The sequence below is a fragment of the Camelus dromedarius genome, chromosome 26 (genome assembly GCF_036321535.1).
Source record: "Camelus dromedarius isolate mCamDro1 chromosome 26, mCamDro1.pat, whole genome shotgun sequence".
NCBI classification, from domain to species: Eukaryota; Metazoa; Chordata; class Mammalia; order Artiodactyla; family Camelidae; genus Camelus; species Camelus dromedarius.
The window spans coordinates 15,720,458-15,740,484 of NC_087461.1; the positions used below are offsets into that span (position 1 = coordinate 15,720,458).

At 40.4% G+C, this 20,027-nt stretch overlaps 1 protein-coding gene across 2 annotated transcripts in view; it reads right to left on the reverse strand.

Moving 5' to 3' along the window:
- Positions 1 to 19,116, reverse strand: part of PTER (phosphotriesterase related) — a 58,620-nt gene extending 39,504 nt beyond the window's left edge. Inside the window, exon 1 of one of the 2 annotated variants that reach the window (XM_010992044.3) lies at positions 19,009 to 19,116. The gene's annotated coding sequence lies outside the window, so the exon portion shown is untranslated. The remainder of the gene's footprint in view (positions 1 to 19,008) is intronic. The other variant, XM_010992045.3, reaches the window with a different exon arrangement.
- Positions 19,117 to 20,027: the final 911 nt, after the last annotated feature.

The window sequence follows — 20,027 nt, forward strand, 5'->3', positions numbered from 1 at the left end:
ACTCCACCTCCTCAACACTTTTCCTGTCTTGGCTAACTTGTACTTGGCCGTCAGGATGGGGCTTTGGCATCATTTCTAATTGGAAGCTCTTCCTCCTGGTTGCTCAAGTAATCTGGGTAAGATGCCCATTCTAGGTTCTCTCAATAGTTCTGAGTTTACCCTTGAAACTCATGTCTTGTATTCACATCTCTCCATCAGACTTTGAGCTCCTTAAGGGCAGAGTCAGTGTCTTGCTTCTCATTCCTCAGCCCCCCGGCAGTGCCTGGTACATAGTAGTACTTAATTAATAGCTATATGCTTGCTTATTTTAATCCAGCCTTATTCCACAAAGGATTTGAGGTAACTTACACAAAAGGCATGTAACATAAAGCAGGAGGTTAGGAGGTACAGCTCAGTGGTAGAGTGCATGCTTGACATGCTCAAGGACCTGGGTTCAATCCCAGCACCTCCAGCAGGGGAAAAATTTAAATTAAATAAATAAAAGAAGGACACATAACATAAAGAAAACAAATATTAAAGCAGAAGCAGGGAAATTATAAATGGAAGTAGAATTGGGACCAGAAAGGAAGAAGAGGTTCACAGTTGTTAGAAAAGGGCTAAAAAAAATTTCCTGGATTATTTATCAATATATTTCTGATAAGAGATAATTCTGAGGTCATAGCACACCCTTTTGTGGCATATCACATTATTTCCTTAAATCAACAAGCTAAAATTATTTAAAAGCATGGGAAAATGTTTCCCCCAAAGTTTTGGGGTTGTGGGTTTTTATGCTGTGTTTGTATTTTCAACTTTCCTATATCTTCACCTTCCAAGCCGTCAGAACATAGTAAACCTGCCATTGTAGCATATCCTTCTGCACCCAACACAATACTACCTAGGAATATATATGCTTAAAAAAAAAACACAAAACTTTCCCTTATGAAATAAGAACAAGACTCTTCAGCATATAAAAACAAAATCAAGTGACTATATCTTCAAGGATTTTCCTACCTGAATTAGTAGACACCAATTATAAACCAGGAAACTAAAACTACTTAGCAATTACTGCAGGTGATTCATAGCAGTAACCATTCCTTTACAAGGAATAAAACTGGATAATAACTCTGACAGCTAATTTTTTAAACGTATAGACCATCCACATTAATTTCTTTTTTAACACAGTTTCACTTCAAAATAATTTTCAGAATCCCAGAAAGCCTTTCCATTGTACAAACAGCTATCTACCTAAAAGATGTTTCCCACAAAATCATCTCAGGTTTTTTTATTTTATTTTGAACAGCACACAGTAGACTGTCATAGAAAAGTCTTGACATTTGCTACTCTGCTTAGCTAATTCGGACTTAGAAAGAATCAGTGCCATGTATGTTCTCTTAGTTTGGCAGGCTTAGCCTGTTTGACGCACGAATGGTAGTCTCACAGAAAAAGGATAAAGAGCCAGAGGACTCTTTTTGTCTTGTTCTAGAAACTTCCAAAACATGACCTGTTGCCTACCCGGACACGTGCATGAGAAACGCCACCCATGCTTGAGGAAGAGGAGCCATATATATAACTAGTTTTGTTTTGATAAATGGATATAACTAGTTCCATTCCGACACCCAGAGAAGCGGATACCACCTCTGAGCTACGTTACTTACCGGCAAGAAGCAGATGCCTGAAAAGTGTTTGTTCAACCAGTGTATCCACCCTTCATTTCCACACTGCCGGCACGCACTTTCAGCCAAAAGCAATCTGATGTTCTCATTAGCGATATGGCTTCTGTTAAGGTTTGTGACCAGCTATTATTCTTCTTCTCAAAATATTAAGAAAAGCAGCTTTGATTTTTAGGTTTGAGGGGATAACTTGGGCCTTAAATTCTCAGACCACAGGAAGGTGACATAAAGGAGCCTGCTTTCCAGGCATCCATACATTTCACCTGCGTGCATTTCAATTCGATGTAGCAAATATTTGCTGAGGATCTACTGTGTCCAAAGGAGGACACTATGGGAAACAAAGATGAAAAAAGAACACTCCTGCTTGTTGGAAGCTGAAGAGCTCCAACACAGTGCCTGAAACATGGTAAGCATCCAATGCGAGATTTTCTGAGTAACATTCATCACACGTATGGGAGAGAATAGGAAGGCTTCCTGGAGGAGGTGGCATTTAGGTGAGGCTGCAGAACCTTAAGAGGATTTTTGCAAGGAGGCATTCTGGTAGCATGAACAAAGGAGGGCATATTTTGGGGTTTGTAAACGGTCTGTAGTGAAAAACACTGACGTGTGCGCTGGCCCCAGAGGATGAGCCCTGTATTAGGAGGGTAATTAAATGGGCAGTGTGAATATAGGCTGAATGTTGGAGACAGAAGGCCAGATGAGTTAGGAAACCAAAGTGAATTTTCATTGTTCCTCTGGGATTTTAAGAGCAGGAGTACATTTCAGGGTAAGGGAGTCCTGGATGAGCACTCTCTCTTTTTTTCCCTTTCTAAATTGCAAATGTATTAAAATGTTAGCTGTGTAAAGTACTTTTCACAATCAAGAGTTTAAAAACTACACTGGAAAGTCTTAAATGTTGACCTAAAACAGTGTGACTTGAATACTCATTGACCCTCAAATGTGTTATTTATTGACGGGAAAAAAATTAAATCAGAATACTTAGAACAATTAGAAAGTTCACAGTAATTGAACTCTGCACTTTTAAACCCACAACAATGACCACTATTACTATAACATGGTATGAATGTGTCTTCATAAAACTCACACTGTATCAAGGCCCTAGCTTTCTATATTGCTGGTTTCATTACCTTCAAGAGATTATGGAATATCAGAAGTATGATCTACAATAATAACACCGTGTGTTTCTCTGATGAGCTCAGGGAGCTCTGTACACTTTAATTAAATCTCATAATGTCCCTGTGAAATAGGCAAGGGATCAGCAGGAGGTGAGTCACTGAAAAGTATCCAACTAGAAGACTGGGCCATAGGATATACTTTCAGAAGAAATCCACTTTTATCATTATTGTACCCATTTCACCCATGAGGAAATGGGGTTTATTCAGCCAAGGATGATGAGCAATCCCATTTTCACTGAAGGCAGAATACATCCCATAAAAAGGAACCATGACCTCTGAGGCTTCTCCTTTGGGATTCAACCAACACTTATTGATGAATGCCTAAAATGAGCACCAAAGAAAATACACACTGCCCTTCTCTTGCAAAAGAACACAAGACAAGAATCCCAGTGTATCATGATGTATAATCTCTTCACTTTGATTGGCTGGTTTATCAGAAGCTTGGCTGAGTTCTCTCACAGCTGCCTCCCCACCCCCTCCCCACGCTTCCCTCAGCAACAGAGAGATGAGTGGGTACCGGTCTTAAGGAGGTCATATTGGGAGAAGAGCTGCTTATGCTGAAGACGCAGTACAAATGGCAGTGCTAGGAAGAATGAAAAGACTAGAAAACAGAGGAAGTCCTGACTCTTGGTTCTACACCTAGGATATCGGTGTAGATTCTAAAGTCAGACTCTGAAAAACAAACAGATGTGCAGTTACCATAGATGATCTGGCATATAAATCAACTCTACTTCTTAGAAAGGAAGTTAAAGGGCCCAAATCACTTTAGCAGACTACTCTCAATATTCTACCTTCTGACATCCTAGAAAACACAGTCATGGCTCCCAGGGAAACAGAGATCCCAGTTTTTGGGGAAAAAACATTGGAAAAAAAAGACAGATGCTCTCTGTGGTTTTAGGTAATAATTTCTCATCACTGAAGTCTGAAAAACAAATGGAGATACAAATAATGAAATCCTATGGCAATATTTCATTGTAAGATGGTTATGATGATTCAGAATATGCTTTAATATTATCATAAAAGTGGAAACACAAAAATCACAAATGTTGCTGAGAATTTGTGGACCCTCAAGTTTGAGAAAAAATGCTTTAGAGATCATCTTTAGTAATGGGTCTAGGAAAGAAGGCAAGACAGCAAATTTTGCCTGGTCCTAAGAGAGTGTGGCACGTGACACAGAAACATCTTTGGGGAATGACTAGTATTTGATGTACTAAAATAGAGTAACAAACAGCTTATTTCTACTCCTGAAAACTGATTTACAACAATGGGATCCAGGGCAGATCTGTAATAACTACATGTGTGACAGAACAATAATCACTCTTTCCCAATCTTTAGGATGGCAGAAAAAAAAATGCTCTAGTGTAATTCTAAATTCTCTGGATAATAAGACTCCTAAAATTAGGAAAATTCCCTACAGCCAAGTAATAAAATTTTAATTGAATAATCTCTAGTCACGTATATGTATTTAAATCTAAAAGGAATGTAATATGCTTTGATTTCCCTCATACAAATAAGGTACCCTAAAAGACTTAGAAAGGTTGTCTAGCATTATATTTTAACTTGGTACCTCAGTCATTGCTATTACTTTGTTCCTAAGAATTCACAGAAAGTTATACATTTTAAATGTTATGATTACAACTATTAATCTGTATACTTGTACAATTATGAGAGCAGAAGTTTCCTTTCCTTGCAGTTCTAACTGTACTTTAACAATAATGAGGTTATGCCCAAAGGACATAATTTTAATCTCTTCTTTGGATTAGATTTATATTTACAACTTTAATACTTTTAATAAATTTCTTAAATAAAAAAGACATTTTTAACTGAAATTACAAGTCTGCTAAAACACATCAAATGATTAGATGTATCTAAATAAGGCATGCTTTTGAATTTAGATCAGTTGTTTTAAAGCCAGTAAAATAAATATTTTTATTAATATTAAATATTAAAATGTATAATATTTATAATTAAAATATGAACACTTACATTAGTGTTAAGTACTATGTGATCTCAGAATGTTTGAGTTGGGAGGGACTAAGGAGATCATTTAACTCAAAGGCTTCAATTTTAGATGCAAAAACTGAATCCTAGTCTTTTGAAGGCCAGATAACCTAGAATAGAACCTAGTCTCTCAGTTGTCAATCCAGTGTTCCTTTTATTTAACCACATAGGTGTTTACTATAAACATCACACTAAGTTATACTGGTGGCTATTAAGGTGGAAGTGCTGTTCAGATGGGACATCCCTCATTTGCCTAAGGAAGAAACTACAATTATCCAGGACCAGAAAATCTAAGCCCAAGTTCAGTGTGGACTGCATGGCTTGAAGCAAGACATTTAAGTGCGCTGTGCTTTCCTTTCCCTAATTTTAAAAATAAGAACCCGAGTCACTGAAATTTATCTACCTAAATTGGTTGTTGCAAGAAGTGGTAATAAAAATAACCATAAGGCATACAGCCTGAGTGTGAACTAAATACTTAATAACAAAAAACTCATCTCAACTATATTTAAACCAAGGAGTAATAACCACTTTGAGTCATAATTAGGAGGGAGTATGTATTAGCTCTTGTGTGTCCTTATGACATCTGAGCAAGCTAATGCAGGGGTGTATCTAACAAGTTCAGTAGCCCCTAAATTTTCCTAGTTTTTCATAATCTATCTTTATGTTGACCTAAGCCATACAGTAATTATCAATTAAGAACAAGCTAGAACTCTATGACTTATCAAATGCACTGTTCATCACTAAGCAGAGATCAGTGTTAATGAAGTACGTACAGCGTTGCTAAGATTCTGAAAAATTTACTATAGACCCATCCTGTAACTGACATACGCACAGCATAAACCCTGCCAAATACTATTCCCTAATAGCAAAATATAGTTTCCTGGGTGACATGTAAAATTGTCCAGCTTGAGCTGACCTTTAAAAAACAAGCAAAAACTTATCAACTGGATTCTCTTGGCTAAGAAATAGATCTTGCAACTTGCAGGGATGGCGAGAATTAATAGGCAGGCCTTAAGGTATTATACAATACAAATTTTTGAAGAAAAAATGTATATACTATGCATGGAGAATAGTCTGAAAGAAAAGAAAATGCCCAGGGGTGCTAATATAGGTCATTTCTAAGAGGTAGAATTTTTTTTAAGGTTTTCCTTTTTCTCCTTTGTGCTTATCTGTTTTGTCTGATTTTGAACATGGATTAATTTTGTTGTATTTTTTAAAAGATTACTTACAATGGAAAGAAACTGCTTTATCCTCTTGTGTTGAGGGAGGTAAGGTACTATTATGTCCAAAAATGAAACAAGGAGGCTTACAATGTTAATGATGGCAGTGATAGGATGGGAGGTGTTTCCAGGGTTCTTGTGTCCTGATACAGGTTTTGGTTACTTTAGAGGCCAGCAGAGGGGGAGAGGGTTTGGGGAGGCCACTTTGAGGTGAGCGTTCACCCCTAGTAAATTCTAAAGGGCAGAGTTGCAAATGGTTCTAACCATTCCTAAGCCTGTACTTGGCATGTATCCCTTCCCACCATTTTCATTTCTGGACTGCATGTCTCCGTCTTAAATTTAAACAAGCGTTGCTTTCAATGTTTAATTACAATTTAATGGAAATACTACTTGCATTCAAATTAGCTTTTAGTTTTCACATCACGAATGTGCATCCAAGTTATTGTGTCATTATAATCTCATGTTATAATGGCTTCATAATGCAAGTCCCTGCAGAGTTGAATTAGTAGTTTCCTATGGTAATCACCCATCACTATAATATCATAATCACATAAGCATAGTCCCCACATGCTTCCACTGCAATCATTTTGACACTGTAAGAGCATTTTAATAGTATTAGCATAGATTCTCCAGAGAAATCATCTCATTGTCACTGCATTACCACAGAAGATTAATTGTCATGGAGCCATGCTGTTGTGATGCGAACGCTTAAAAAATATTTGTAAAGAAGTGGCGCTCAGCGATAAAGCATTTCACATCTCAGAAGGTCAGGGCACGTTGCAGGAAGGTTTGCCTCGTGACGCTTAATTGAAGAGATGTCCTTTCACAAGAGGTCAGTGTTTTGTTTCGGTTTGTTTTTGTTTGTTTAGGACTCACACAGCAGTGAGAAAGGAGGTCAGTCCCTCTCTGTGGTATAGAGAGGAAAAGCAGACACGTGGTCCCCGTCTTCCCGGAGTTTACGCTGTAGTCAGGCTTAGCAGCGTGTAGGTGAACGCGGCGAACACTCTAATGCTAAATTCTGAAGTCACCAGCAGTACGTGGCTGTGAGTGCAACCATACCAGGTGCTCCTGGAGAGAAAATGTTTGCCAGTGAATAAAGGGTCAGACTGTATGGCAGAAAATGAACCCAGGTTACCAGCGTTCATGAGTCTGGCTGTCATCTTTGTAGTCACTAACTCTGGGAAGGACGAACGCCAAAGACAATAGCAGAGGACGCAGCCACATCTCACCCCATGGAGGAAGCAAGAAGAGGCTGTGAGGGGGAATCCTCTCCTCTGCCTGGATCTCTCCTGCTTTCAGTGCAGAGCATGAAAGCTGCAGCTTGAGTTTTATTGCTAAGAGAGGAAAGAGGGCAGGTGCTCTCTTCAAGCATAAGACCAAGCCTCAGAAAAGCACCACCCAGTCCCTGACACTCTCTCTGGCTGGAGGCCATGTTGTAAAGTGACTGTGCTGTGTCTGTGACAAAGGACAGATCCTGCAGAGCCGGGCAGGGCACTGTGTTCATGGGAGGGGCCTCTAATCCTCTGACACTCTCTGGAGACACCACAGGAGAACTGCAGATATATTATCCTAACTCTCAAGGAATCCTCTCTGCTCAGTGTTCAGTGAGAACCACGTCACACCCAGCATTTAGAGCCACGACCGGCTGGTGGAAGGCATCCTAAAGATGTTCATGGATGAAGGAGTAAATTAATGAGACTGGGGAGAAGGCATAGGCTTCAGAGCTGCTAGTGGGTCTGAAAACGCAGGGAGCAGATGTGTTGGAGTCTGGACTCTCCTGTAGCATTAACCACAGAAGAATCAGCAACTGGCCATGTCTTTTGTGTTTTTCAAGACTCGCCTGCCTTCTTGCGGATGGCAAATGACAGCATTTCGAGGGGGAATGGTCACTCATTTTCCTTCTCGAACTACGGGTGCTGGGGAGATCTCAGAACTACTCCGTGGCTCAGTTTCCAAAAAAAAGTATTAACACTTTTTAAATTGGAACACAGTGAGGATACAGATGGGCTCTCTAAGTGCTCCAAGCTGCTTTTACCGACAAACTGTGGAGCAATAGAAACTTATTACATAAACAAAATTAGCTGTCCTTCCTCTCAAAGTTATTTTTAATTTCATACGTAAAGTCTATGGCGCTTGCTACTCTGTTCCTCCTTGAGTTCTTGTTTAGGCATCACATGAAATTAAACTCTCACTTCCCTGTCTGTTCTCCTCAGTGACTCGTTTCATACATTTTTCATTATGAATTCATATCAAAACTTACTTTTATTACATTTGATTATCAGTTTTTTAATTATTTTATTATTATTACGCACAGATTAAAAATCAAGAACTCAGGGATGTTGGAATCCAAGTGCACTAAGCATAAGAACAAAATTTTATTATGGAAAATATATCTTGTCACTGCTTAAAAAAATATCACTTTCCCTCTCTTGTGCAAATGTATTCAAAGCAACAGACACCACTCCTGATACTATGCAATAGGTTAATTTTTTTATTTGATACAAACAAAAGTTAGAAGCTATAAAGTATCTTAAGTGCCACCAAAAATTAATGTCTACTTACTGTATTTTGAAAATGGAAGAAGGCACCCAGATGGGACAACATAATACTTCATGAACATATCGCTATTTCCCCAAGAGGAGGAAAAGCCAGAAGTTTACCAACTATATAGAAGTTTACCCTCCCCCCCAAAGTTGATATGCAAAAAATGTATTATTGAGCAAATCAATCTGTAGGCCTGTTTTCTCATTAATAAAACAAAGGAATTAGGTAAGGTGATCTGTAGGGTTCCTCCCGGATACATCTTCTCTGATTCCATGTGAAGAGGCATTAAGTGACCTCTAAACCAGGTTTACAGCTGCTCCCCATGAGTTCACTTTGTTTAGATGTTCAACAAGTGGGGCTTTACAAGTAGGAGAAAAGCAGGCAGGACATAGTTACACAAGGAATGTAAAAGCTATTAATATCTTTCTAAGTCTTTTCTGATCTCTCATGGGGCAAACCAGACTGTAACAAGCCACATTACCGTATTTACTTTACTATAAACTTCAGATTATTACTAGCAGATGAATGAAAAATACCTCACACCCCAGATGATTACTTTTTTTATGTTCACTCTTCATTTTGCATATGACTAACAGTAACATAGAGGCACTGGTATAAAATAATGGTGGCTAATTAGCCCTCAAATAAATGATGCTGACTGTCTAAGCAAATGAAAACTCTTGGCTCCTTCCCAAATAACAGCTAAAATGATCCATTACCGATGCATACGTGTACATAAACACATATATGTACATGTGTATACATTTTCTAATGTTTCCACCTTTTCTAACCATCATAGTACAAGGACAGAAAACTATTCTGAAAATGACTCTGTGCCAACTTTTACAACAAAGAGTTATTTTAATTTTTAGTAGATGGTGAGATAAGTAAGAAAAAGTCAATAATCTGCTTGCTTTTTGTCAGTGTTTTCAGAAGGTGTGAAACGTATTCCACTGGTAGTTCAAACTGATTTTAGATAATAGATGGGCATTTAAAAACATTTTAAACAAGTATTTATTTGTTTTCATGTGTTTTAGAGAAAAGTAATGAACACGGCAAGCCTGTGATTTCATGGATATTAGTGCTTAGGATGAGGCTGAAGGAAAGCAGAGGGTTGGATTCGAGGAAAATGCTAAGTAATTAAAGGTAATACGTAGGCATAGCAAACACTCAAGGACGATATGAGAATGAATCAAATTTGATAAATTTGATGAATATTAATAAGCGATGAATTCATTCACTCTGATGAATATTACACTGAGTTTGTGCAAATTAAAGGGCATTTAACATCTCTGCAATGTCTTGTAACACATTTATTTTTTCAGGCCTATCAAAAAGCTAACATTTGTTCCTGGGGTAACATCCCCCAGGTCATCACCTTGACTTCTAACTAGGCAGAGAAAGCTATTTTCCAACTTTAACTCTCAGACCTTTTCATTGATCCTATAATTGTCGACATTATTTTAAATGATGTTGATTTTAAAATGTAAATATGATATTATATAGTGTAAAGAATATGGGTGGAGACATTATGGTCAGACTTAGTAGAGCTACTTTGTAAGCTTCCAATTTTTATAGAATAAAACTGTAAAGTTTAATCCATCGCTACATATAAAGAAATTCCCCTTTGGTGCCAATGTTGTAAAATCATTACATTATATAGGAATAATTAATGAAAACTTATTTGGCCAAGGTATTACCAATACAAAAAATAAAAACAAAGACGTGGAAACAGGTTCACCAAAAAAGCTACAATGTCCCTACATAAAGAACTATGAAAACTCTGCATTAAAAAAAAAATTTTTTTTTCAATTCTGATTTCGTCTATGAGATAGCAGAGGAATTTAGAAACAGATCCTTTTGACCTCATTGTAGCAAGAAGAAGTAATAGCAAAGGCCTGTGAAGTATCCCCAAGGCTAGAAACTGTGTATGTTTTGATATTTTAAATCTAACAATTAGATGACATTCACCAGACAAGAATATATACAACTACAGAGACCATTTTAGACTTGGACCTCTTAGCTTGAAGTATTGTAATTTTTCTACTGAAATACACTGATAGGCAAAAAGCGAAAAGGCTATACCTTGGAGGAATGAAAGAAGTCAAAAAGGTATACTGAAACTGGATTTGCTAGAAGCTTCTCTCTCCCTGGATCCCGAACAGGTCACAAATGGCTGTTAAGGTCAACGTCTCAGTAATGTCTGTACTCCAGACAGCGGGATCTTCACTACATATGCACTCAGCTGCTCCCACTTAGTTGCACAGAAGAAAGAGGAACCCTCGGAATTTGTTCTTCTCTGGTTGATAATGAGGCAAGTCGAAAGCAACACAGAAGCAAAAGGGAATCAATGTCAGGCCTTAGACTTGCACAGAAATGTGAGTGAGACTCACAAGTGAGGCCTCAGGACAGTCCCTGATTCTGCCTATGGAGCTGGGAGACCTGGGATGGGCGCTGGCAGGGAGGGGCAGGCAGGAGGCAGGGATGTGGGGTCTCAGTAGAGCTCATTTCTCGCCCAGTGTCGGCCTGTAAAGATGCCTCTTGAAACAGCCAAGGACATTTTTATGGAAAGCATGGGCAGAAGGGCTTCAGCTGGGCATGGGGCATTGGAAGCGAGTGGCCTCCTCTGGAATTCCTGTGTTAAATGGATTTGTGTGGTGGCAAATGGAACGTCTCTGAAGTTAAAAACTGAACTTGGAGAAACTGCAGCCTGGGAAACTCCGACTTGTGAAATGGTAGACGTGCCACAGACCAGGGAGCCATAAATAAAAATGTGTGTCCAATAATCGAGCTTCAAACTAGCAAAGATGCCCTTATATCTTTCCCAAGTAGAGGTTTCAACAGTACTTTTCTATGGAGCAACTGGTAGTGAAAACATTCTCCTCACACGTGTGTTCTCTTAAGTGTGCATGCACACCTCATTGCTAAAATTTAATCTGTCCCAGAAAATGTGATGGCATCAAAAAATGCATCCCAGAACCTGTACTTATATAGAAAGGAGAAGTGAATTTTATACATTCATTGTATATAATATATATAAAGAAGAAATTGATTTTATATGAACATAAAATCATTTCCTCTTTTTTACAAATTAATTCATTTATTTAAACTCTTTAATATGGACATTTTTAAAAGCTTACAAATGTAGAGAGACTAGTACAGTGAACCTCTGTGTATCCATCACTCAGCTTCAACAATAGTTCAACAACAGATTTTGAAGGGAAAATCATGTTTCTCAGTCCACCAATTATGCTAAATATTACTAACGTACTTTTATAAACCCACATAACAATCCTCTAAGGATTTCTGGCTATAAGTTTGCTGCAAAAGACAATTTTTCCAAAGAATTAAAAAAAAAAAAAGACTGCCATTCTGTTCTGAAATTGAACACTGAAAAGTTTTCCACGATCAGCCCTAGTGTGCGTGGGAGATGGGGACAGGTCACATTGAGGTCTCTGAGGCTTTCACATTCCCGATATTTCTTCAAATATAAGGGCTTATCTGGTTTCTACTTGGGCCCATCATCTTTCTTCAGAGACTCTTCTGCTTTCTTAGACATTTTCAGCTGATAACACGGAGGCAGTAATTCAGAACACATCTAACAGCAGGAGCACAAGACGGCACCCTCGAGGGAGAAGATGTGAGCTAGGACCACAGCGGTACTTTATCTCCTGTTGCCCTTTCTGATGGCCCAAGTATGCAGACTTGTCATAGCACATTTTTGATCCAGAGAGAAAAAAAAAAATTTGTGAGTTATCGTAACAAATATTTGGATGGTTGTAGATCAGATAGCAAGGTACACTTGATTATGTCCCTTTCATGGTTAATCATTTAATAAATTATACAGAGTTCATTTAATAATGTGGTTTTAGTTTTATCGAATTAGTTCAGTCTTTTAAGTCCCAAAGCGTAAAGCTCTCCTCCAGGTAATGTTAAGGAGAAGTATTAGAGCTGAGTAGACCCTCCCAAGATTTGTAGTTATCCCTTGATTGCTCAATTTGATAATCAGAGAAAATGACTAAAATGGTAGTTTCTAGACACCATTATTATTGTAAGCTAGGCTGAACTGTGCCCCTTCCAAACATTCTTCCGTGGAAGTTCTAACCCCCAGCATCTCAGAGTGGGACTGCATTTGGAGATAGGGGCTTTAAAGAGGCAATTACATTGAAGTGGGTTTGTTAGAGTCGGTCCTAACTGAATATGACTATTTTGTGTAGTTCTAAGAAGAGATTAGGACACAGAAAGAAGACCGTGTGAGGACAGAGGGAGAAGGAGACCATCAGTCCAAAAAGAGAGACTTCAAAAGGAACCAAATCTACTAGCACCTTGACCTTGGACTTCCAGCCTCCAGAATGATGGGAAAATCAATTTCTGCTGTTTATTTTGTTATGCAGCCCTAGCAAACTAATACGGTCAGTAATGGAGGTCATGCAGTCCAAGCTACAGAAGTGGCTTTTAATTACACCTGGGGGTTCCGGGTCTATAAAGTGAGTAGACAATTTGTCGAAGGGTCTGGTCAGGCATATGCAGTATAATCTAACCCTTTTTGACAAATGTTAATGCCAATGAGGTGACAGCTCAGTGTATGGTCTCTGACTAAATAAATCATTATTGCAGTTATTTGTCAGGGCTTAATAGGAAAGCTTGCTGAAAAGTTAAGCAGATGCCACACACAGCAGATGTGGCAGCCGTATGATGTGAGATACCCCTAAGTTAGGAATCGCATTTTACATTTCCTCCAAACTTTGAGAGACCAAAACTAATGACATCTAACTTTTTCAGATACATAAGGAATGTAGCAGCTGAGACGTAGAAACGCAACAGTATAAACATGATAATGTTGAGAGTGTGTGAAAACAACTTAAATATTTCAAAAATCAATACACATATAATTTTGAAAATAGTAACCAATATTAAGAAAGACAGCTTTGTTGGCACACACTAATACTGATGGTTTTGTGGTTGCAATGAACTTTCAATTACACAAAGGAGCATTAAACTAACAATAATATTTACCAATAGTCTCTTCAAAGTGCTTTTCAAACACTAAATAATTACCCAATTAAGCCACTGCAAGATAAGCTGTTATTACTCCGGATTTAGAGAAAAGGACAGATAATTATTATTTTAACAGTTTCTGTGAAGAAAGACTCAATGTTTACCGAACACAACTGTGAGAACAGCCCACCCTTTTAGTGAGTAGGGAACAGAAAAAAACAAAAGGTTGATTAGCTAAGTGAATTCAGGGGAAGACAGAGACGATTAAGAACTAAGAACCATGACCTGTGAAAACAGGATTTAACATGCAGAGCAGAGACCAAAATTGGCAGAAAGCTATTTATGAATACTGCCAATATTCAATGTTGCAGACTGACAGTGGAGAATCTTTGGTCATGCCCTGAACAACATAATTCATCACCCCAGTGCTTGGGGCAGTCATGTCCAAGCAATTTATCATCATCATATCACTCGTCTGAATAAGAGAGGGGGAGAACTTTGATTGTGAACCTCTAGGGAGAGTGGATTTATAGCCAACATCCCTAAGAAGGCAGCCTGGCTCTGCCCTAAGCAAAATGCTCCCTGCTTCACTTCTGTTTAAGTCAGAGGAAAAGAAGGAACACATGGCTTCCAGGACGTGGAGGGCAACATCTATTCTGATCCTCTTAGATCTGAAATAATGTAGCCAGGAAGTCATATTTAAAGTGCTCTTTGAAGCTGCTTTAAAACATTTAGAAATTAGTCAATGGTAAGTATGAATGATTCATTTCAAGTGTCCCTTGGTAACAAAATAATATCTGAAATGCATCCACTGATAGATCTAACTACGTTGGGAAAGAACTATCCTTAACAATGAACCAATGAACATTCCTCTATATTAGGATACCTGGAAGGATACTGAAAATTTTAAATATGTATATAAATAAATATATATACACACATGTATACAGAGAAGAGGGGGGGATTATGTTTTTCAAAATGAAAACGAGAACCTTAGGAGGGAGGGTATAGCTCAGTGGTAGAGTGCATGTTTAGCAAGCATGAGGTCCTGGGTTCAATCCCCAGTACCTCTGTTAAAAAATAAATAAACCTAATTACCTCCTCCTGCCGGAAAAAAAAAACAAACCATATTTTAAAATGAGAGCCTTAATTTTATCCCTTGTGGGCATTGAGCCTTTGTGTATTTTATACTTCAACACCGGCTGCCTGCCCTTTCAGAATGTAGTTAGACAGCTAAATGCCATTTTTGCCACTTTTGATTAAAATCATAAAGCTGACTTGAGCGTCATGGAAACAAGTCCACCTGCTATCTCATCAACAGTAAGAGGAATGTTGGTCACAAGAGCAAGCTTTTTACAGCACCTTTGCTCTTAGGTTCCCAAGGTGTCTGGTAGACCAGAAGCCAGTAATCCCTGGAGGCATGCGGCTCAGACCTTACCTGAGTGTATTGGTCAGGACAGGCTAGTAGTTATGTTGCTTTAACAAACAAATCCCCAAATCACAGGGTCTAAATGTAACAAAAGCTGATTTCTGGCTCACTCTATGTGTCTAGTGCAGAGTGACGGGGGCTCTGCTGGTTATTTTCATTCCATGACCCAAGCTCACAGGACAGCCACTACCTAGAAAACTGATGGTCATTCTAGTGGAGGGAAGGAGAGTGGGGCAAATCTCTCACTGGCTTTTAGAGCATCCACCTGGAAGTGACACAGGTCACTCCACCTATATTTCATCGCCTCATTGGAAGAGGGCAGAGAAATGAAGGACACTTAGGCCTCCCACGCCCAGCAGGCAGAGACGTTTGTACCCAAGGAGATAATGCTTTCATGAAGCAGGTCATCAGAACCACAGAGCCAGGTTAGGCCAGGCGACCAGGTGGGAAAAGGCCTTTTATTTTTCTTCTTTTTCCTTTAATTTATTTTTAAGTGAGGGGGAAATGTCTGTGAATGAGAAGGCTTTTTTTGTTAAATGAATTTTTTTTTTTAAAGAAAAACAAGAACCACTGAGAACAGAAGAATGAGGCCACAAGTGTATGAAAAACATATTCAAGAACCATCTCAGACTCTCTTATGAAGAATGAAGTTCATAGGGCAGAACACAGCTTAAGGGATTCTCAGCAATGTTCCTGTATGGTTCACTGGGGGTATTTAAGACATTTGAGAAGATTCTTCATATAATCCTAACACTTTAAAGCATATGGAAGCAAAAATGTATACTTTCTGAGGTCAGAAGCTCCTCCCATTCCATACAGCTCATTACTTTGTCTTCAAGCTTAAATCTGACAGCAAACCCTACAAAACTTACATAGGGGCTCTCTACCTCCGGGAATCCCGGGGCTCTCCTGGCCAAGCCCCAGACCTAGAGGGCACTAAGTACACAGGCATAGACTTTTCAAGACTCTAAATATGATCTCCTGCTCTTTGCTCCTATCTAGGTCAAAATTTAACTATACACACTGCAAATTGTATGAAGTTGCATTTTTTCCCAGAAATTCTTTTCCCTTCAGCCATAGTCAAGGTATTTTTTACCCTTCATAGGGAAGGGGCAACTTGTCCAGTGAAACCTCTTTTTCCATTAAGCCACCCCCAGAACACACACTGTCCTGATTCTCCTCCCACCTCACTGGCCATCCTCCTTGCTGGATCCTCCTCCACCTCCCTCTAAAGGTTGGGTTCTTCAGGACTGAGTCAGGGTCCCTTCTCCATCTCTAGTCCCTCCCCAGGTACTCTTGCACATTCTCAACTTCATATATATCATGACTGAGTTCCAAATACTTATCTGTAGCCCAGATTGCTCCTGGGAGCAACACTGTAATATATCCAGCAGCCTATATAACATTCCCCCTGGACATCCCATCGACCTTGTGGCCAGCAGCCTCGACAGTGGCCTCCCACAACTCCAGTCCTCCAGTCCCCTTGTGTAGTTGGGTTGGTGTGATCAGTGGCATACAGCAGAAGGGATGGGGTGCCACTTCTGAGATCAGGTTCTAAAAAAGGGTGGTAGCTTCCATCTTGAGTTTCCTTTCTCCTCTGGACCATTTGCTCTGGGGAAGCCACATCATGAGTAACCCTGTGGAGAGGTCCATATGGTAAGGAACTGCAGTCTCTGGCCAACAGCCAGCTGAAGTCTGTCAACAGCCACATGAAAGAGCTAAGATGCAGATTCTACGAGTCAAGATCCTACAAGTCAAGATCCAGTCAAGACTTGAGACTACTGCCGCCTTGGTTCACAGCTTGACACGTGAACGACCCTGAGCCCAAACCACCCAAACCTCTCATACCCAAATTTCAGACCCACGGAAACTGAGATGATAAATGTCTGTTGTTTTAATCTGTTAAATTATAGGGTGCATTTTTAAAAATGTAGTGCCTCCTACTCCATTTTTCTTTGTCACAGCCCTCTGTTTACAATTTGTAGCTGTCTGTTAATTTGTCAGTTGGTTCCTTCTTTGTTTCCTCCAGCCCCTCTGCCTCCAACCACAATACACACTCCAAGAAGCTAGAGTCTTTATCTGTCCTGTTCTCTGTTGCAGCCCCAGTGCCTGTCCAGGTACACAGTACACATTTCTTGAATGAATAACCTGACCCTTCCTGACCACCCTATAATTTCAACACCAAATGCAACCAAAAATATCTCTAGATGGTAAAAGGAGAATCTTATTTTCACAAACCTACAGATTTCTGGATCTAGTAGAAGCTAGAGATCAATTACATTTATGTGTTTAGAAAGAAGTAAGTAATGTGTACAAAGTTAAAGAGCTGAAACCAGAACTAGAATTAGGCTCTACTCATGGGTCCTTTGAGTTCTTTAAACCAGCAATCTGTCTTTCTGCTCTATCAGTGTGTCTTTATTCCTTGTTGGATATGGGGTACACTTGTGAAAAGAAACTACGAGTGGATAAGGGCACAGGTTTTGGAGTTAGATAGACAGATTCCCCCCCCCCCGCCCCCAACTTGCCAGCAGCATGGCCTCACTCTTCTGTGCCTTAACTTTCTCCTCTGTAACATCAGAACACCTCACAGGGCTGTGGAGATGATTAAATTGATTAAATTAGAAGATACAGAGCTCAGAGAAGACCCCTGGTAATTAGCTTTTTCTAACTGTCAAAAAAAATAGGCTTAGGCATTCCCATTGTGATTCTAAGATCAAAGAATGGAAATAAAATGTATTTTACTATTTTATTCCAAAAATCTATGCTATATATATTTTAGTCACTTTTCTACTATAAAGCAACATCTGGCCTCCACATATGAACATGTAGTTTCTTAAAGCATCACTCTGTGAATTTTGTATTCAAATGATTCTTTTTAAAATTGAGTTGCTATCTTGCTATCAACAGTGAGCATGTTGTCTGATCTCTTTTTCTTTGCCATGTGCACTGAGATTTCATTTTGAAGGGGTTGGTTATTTCTGAAATTACATCAGGCCTTCCAGATAGCTGCTGTACACCCCTACTGCCTAAAATAAAATGTAACTGGCCAAGGAGGAGTCGTAAGTCTTAGGGCTCTTTTCTTACTGACTTCATTCTGTATGACAATGAGTGTGAGTATCCTTTAGGATAGGAATAAATGCTTGTCGGCTTCCTCCACTGCAGAGGTGATTTAAGAATAACAAGACTCATGTGTCTACACAAGGAGAAAGTGCTCGTCTCTAAACGTCCCCCCATCCCAGGTGTGACTGCACCTGAGGCGTCTTCACAAATATCACAACACTGTGGCTGTAAATACCACGATCATATCCACACTCGTGTATTTGAAATGTCTTTAAAAAAAAAAAATTGAAGTGCAGTTGATTTAACATGTTCTTAGTTTCCAGTGTGCAGCATAGTGATTCAGTTACACACATATATGTACTTTTTATATCTTTATCATTATGTTATTATAAGATATTGAACATCGTTCCCTGTGCTAAACAGTAGGACCTGTTGTTCGTCTATTTTATATATAGTAGTATCTGCAACGAAATATCTTATGCTAGAAGGACCATGACGGTAAAATAAAGGGGGAACGCTGAAGCCCAAGGCTTAGAGGTCTGATTTCAAATCTTATTAAAGGAGAAAGAGCGTGGAATAGACAACACCTCCTTCCCCCGCCCCTATCCCAGCACAGCTGCCCAACGACGACGCAGGAGCATTTCTGTGGAGCAACCCTGAGCTCAAGCCATGCCGGGACCCTCTCTGAGCCTTGGGTTTCAAGCAAGGGTTTGCAGGAATTTAGACTTCGGGGTAACCAGCCACCTCAAGCCCAGGCCCGCCTCCTAGGCCTCACGCAGCCGCAAGATCACTGTCTTTGCAGCTTCCTTCAAGTCAGCAGCACGCCAAAGCCCTAGAGTCTGCTTTGAGGCTCCTTCCCCACGGCGGACCGCTGCGGGGGCTCCCCGCGGGGTTTCACACGCCCAGCTCGGCAGTGACCCCACCCTTCCTACCGGGCCCACAGCTCCCGCGCCCGCTCCGGCTCCCAGGCGCCTTCCCTCCGCTCGCTGCGCGCCGCCTTCTCCCCGGGGACCCTCGGCAGGGCCAACTTCCTTTAACGCGCCCCAATCACCTCCCACTTCACCCCACCCCCACCCCACCAGTGTGGCTTTCTCCCCGCCCGCGGGTCCCCGGGCCGCGTCGGGGAGGACCGGGCCCCGCCCCGCCCAGCTTCCAGGCCACCCCCACCCTGGCCCTAGGTCACTCCCACAGGACGCCAGGCGGGGCCCGCCGTCAGCCTTAGGCCACACCCAGCGGGCCCCGCCCCGCCCGCCCCGCCCGCCTCCAGGATGAGTTTGAGCTCCGAGCTCAGGCGGCGTGGCCTATCCTGGGTAGGGGATCGTCAGGCTCAGCGGCTGGGCTGGGAGCCTACTTCTGCGCACTTCTTCCTTCTCTTGTAGGTACCCCCCAAATACCATGGAAAGAGAAGTTTCACATCTCTCTCTACTTCGGCTGAGTCAAAAGGAGTAGGGGCTAGATCCCCTAGGGGGAAAGATCTGCATTTCCCCCAGATCCCAGGTCTCCCTGGAAATGCCTGGAACATGGAGGCTTTGGTATCTATTTTCGTCTCCTCCAAGCATCACATGTCAGAGGATGTGCACTGGCAGTTTGGTAGCACGAACAGGATTTGGATAACCATCCTGAATACAGACAGCTTTCGGTTCATTCCGTCATTGTTTCCTGTTCTTGGGCCTGACTGAGGCTTCTCATTTTTAAAATTATAGTCTATATTGTAAGCTCTTGAGCTGACCCCGGGACTTCATGTGACAAACAGGCTCAGTGAATACCTGGGGGTCATCTACAAAACATAGTCCTAGAAGCAGCTGCCACCGTAGAGAACTTAAGTATTACACTGTATTCAATTAATTTTATCCTGAATTCTGAGAAACAGAAGATGAGTGCTGAGGTGGGAAGAACCATCAGGTGTCATTTGAAAGGAAGACAAACATATAATGATAATAATAGAAGATGT